Raw genomic sequence first — 3,421 nt, forward strand, 5'->3', positions numbered from 1 at the left:
TATTTCATTTAGTTCTTTTCATATCAATTTTATTCACACTATAATCGATTCATTTTCATCATAACTAAATATCAATCATTGTGTTTCTTCTCTATTTCCTGTGGATATGATACCCACTCACCTAGGATTTATTACATTAACAAACTAGTGCATTTGTGGGTCACACAGAAGGGGTGCGTCACATTTTTGGCGCCGTTGCCGGGAATAGGCGTTTTGGAAACACTTTGCACTTTAATATTTTAGCTATTTACCATTCATTCTATGCCACTTTTTTCTTTTGGTGCAGCTCTTGAATGTACACTCAGAAGAAGGGGTAAAGAACCGTCAAATCTAGCTGAAGTAGAAGGTGAAGGCTCAGAAAATATTGCAGAGCATAATGAACAACAGAGAACACTTTCCGACTATGCTAGACCCTCAGCAATGCATGCAGTGAGATATCTTCATTTGTTCAGATGGAGCTTGAATCCTTATTTGAGACTTGGGAGCGATTCAAGCACTTCTTGCCGAAGTGTCCACAACACGGGTTCCCCGAATCTATGATCATTCAGACTTTTTATAATGGGTTGAATCCAAGTACAAGATAACTTCCAGATGCCGCCACAGGAGGTACAATAGGGAACAAGATCCCTGAAAAAGCCTGACAATTGGTAGAAGAAATGGCCATGAATAGCTACCAATGGAATGCAAGAGAAAAGAAGAAAGTGGCCGGACTACATGAAATTGATGCAGTTACATCTTTGGCAGCCCATGTAGAGCCATTGAGCAAGAAATTGGATACTTTAACTTCACCAAGTGTAGCCACTATTTCAAGGTGTGATGGTTGTTGTTTTTCACATATGCCATCTAATTGTCCTATCTTGATTGCTACTTCAACCCCGACTGAACAAGTAGATTTTGTGGGCAACTCAAGAAGAGTACAAGGTAACCTTATAGCAACACCCACAACCAAGGATGGAGGAACCACCCCAATTTCTTAGGGAGTAACCAAGGGCAGCAAAAGGCCATGGCACCACCAGGTTTTCAATGACAACAAGCCCCAAACATGGAGAATAGAGTTTCAGGCTTGGAGACCTGGATGACAAATCTAGAGAAATCTTTGACCAAATTTGTTCATTCATCGGATACACATTTTCAGTTGGTCAAAGCTACACATCGCAACCACACCGCTTTATTGCACAATCTAGAGAATCAAGTGGAGAAAATCATGAAGTCTCTATTGGAGAGACCACAAGGAAGCTTGATGAGTAACTCCGAGATGAACCCATGAGAACATGTGAAGGCGATCACTTTGAGAACTGATCATGAGTTCAAGGGTAGGCTTCCAAGTGAGAAGACCAATGTTGAAGCACCTGAGGTCTTGGAGGTTGAGGAAACAGCGAACAAGGAGAAGGAGGTGGCACCCCCACCTTGCAAGCCATAAATCCCTTATCATTTGAGATTGAAGAACAACCAAAATGATTACTAGTACAAGAAGTTTCTAGGGTTGTTCAAGCAGTTACACATCAACATTCCCTTTGTAGAGGCATTGTCTTAAATGCCTCGGTATGGTAAGTTCTTGAAGGATCTTTTGACCAACAAGAGGAAGTTGGAGGAGAGTGCATCAGTGATCTTAGATGCCTCTTGTTCGGTGGTTTTACAAAAGCATATGCCGAACAAGAAGAAAGACCCCAAAAGCTTCATCATCCTATGCAATATTGGTAATATGGGTAAAGAGATGGCATTGGCGGTTTCAGGGGCAAGTATCAACGTCATGCCATACTCTTTCCTTCAGAAGCTAGGCTTGGAAGAGCCTAGACCCACTCAGATAACATTACAATTGCAGGACCGAATGGTGAGACATCCAAGGGGTATCATTGAAGACGTGCTTATCAAGGTCGACAAGTATATATTTCCTGTAGACTTCGTATTGTTGGATATCGATGAGGATGTAGATGTTCCTTTGATACTTGGGACGCCATTCTCATGCACTTCTAAGGCACTTATCGACATGGACGGTGGGGAGTTGACACTGAGGGTTGGCGACGACAAGTTGACCAACTGCCTCGCCGAGGCCATGCGACATTCTCTTGACTTTGATGATACTCTTTATTTTCTTGACACTACCGATGAACTAATTGATGAATATGTGCAGGAAATGTTGAATCAAGACCCATACGAGGGGTTACTAGACCAAGAGATGGATAGTGAAGACGTGATGATGCTTAGTCAAAAGGAGAAAATACAACCTACTTTGAGGATCGTAAAGAAGATGCTCTGGAAGATGAAGCGAGCGAAGAGACGCCATAAGAAATATCCCAAGGCTAATGGGGATGTGCAAGAATGGAGTGAGGGTAACAAACCCTCATGTGGTAATAAGCTCAATAACTCTCCCTCTACCTTCAAGGGCTTTTGTTCATCGTATTTTCAGGTCATGGGTAAGAGGCAAACCTTCATCTATGAGCCCCTGTGAGGTAAAGTAAGGTACATCAAGCTAAGTGACGTTAAACAAGCGTTTCTTGGGAGGTTTTTTACTGTTTTCTTGTTCTTAGTTTAGTGTTTGCATGAATAAGGCTAAAGTGTTGGTTTGGTGTCTTGATGTTTACATCCTACTGTTACGATTTTCTCGTGGATTATTTGCTGGTTTTGTGTGCATAAATGTGTGTGGCGAAGTTCTTGGTCATTTGAGCTTGTTTTTCATGCTTTCTCTGGTTATTGTTGCATTATAGGGCAGGCTCTGAGTGTGTATACATGTTCAGGAATTTTCTATAAAGCCTGCAGATTTTTTTAAGCAATCCAGAAAGAACACACGGCCATTTGGAAATTCTACATGGGCGTGTATTTTCATTCAGAGCTCATCCCGAGAGGACACAGGGGCGTGCGTTTGCCCTTGTGAACGAACTTGTGAGGGTCACACGCCCGTGTCGAATTTCCACACGGGCGTGTGACCATCACAAGTTCGTTCATAGGGCCAAACGCACCCTCCTGTGTCTTTCCACACGGGCGTGTGTTTCTCTGTAGACGTTTAGAGCTCTATCCTGAGAAGACACAGGGGCGTGTGTCAGCCCCTGTGTTTGACCCTGTACATTACATATGGGCATGGGTAATTTCCACTCGCCTATTTGATTTCCTGCAGAGAAAACCTTTACATCCGGAGAAGACACAGGGGCGTGTGAATGCCCTTGTGAGTACCCCTATGTAGATCCCCACGCCCGTGTGGAATTTCCACAGGGCTGTATGGAACACTTAGCCAAATATCTCGGATGGACAGAGAAGCCACAGGGGCGTGTGGATGCCCCTGTGGGTCGGGCACACGGGCGTGGGTAATTTCCGCACGCCCGTGTGGTTACGTTTAAAGGTTCAGAGTGTTATCTCGAGAGCACATAGGGGCATGTGTCTGCCCCTGTAAGGTTTTCTTGTGGAGTCACACGGGCGCGGGCAATTT

At 43.9% G+C, this 3,421-nt stretch overlaps 1 non-coding gene across 1 annotated transcript; it reads right to left on the reverse strand.

The window, feature by feature from the left end:
* Window positions 1-420: 420 nt before the first annotated feature.
* On the reverse strand, window positions 421-526 carry LOC120268105. The gene has a single exon (XR_005538775.1). It is a non-coding gene; the product is annotated as a small nucleolar RNA R71 (small nucleolar RNA).
* Between the last annotated feature and the right edge of the window lie 2,895 nt (window positions 527-3,421).

This window comes from Dioscorea cayenensis, chromosome 8 (assembly GCF_009730915.1).
Source record: "Dioscorea cayenensis subsp. rotundata cultivar TDr96_F1 chromosome 8, TDr96_F1_v2_PseudoChromosome.rev07_lg8_w22 25.fasta, whole genome shotgun sequence".
In the NCBI taxonomy this organism is placed as follows: Eukaryota; Viridiplantae; Streptophyta; class Magnoliopsida; order Dioscoreales; family Dioscoreaceae; genus Dioscorea; species Dioscorea cayenensis.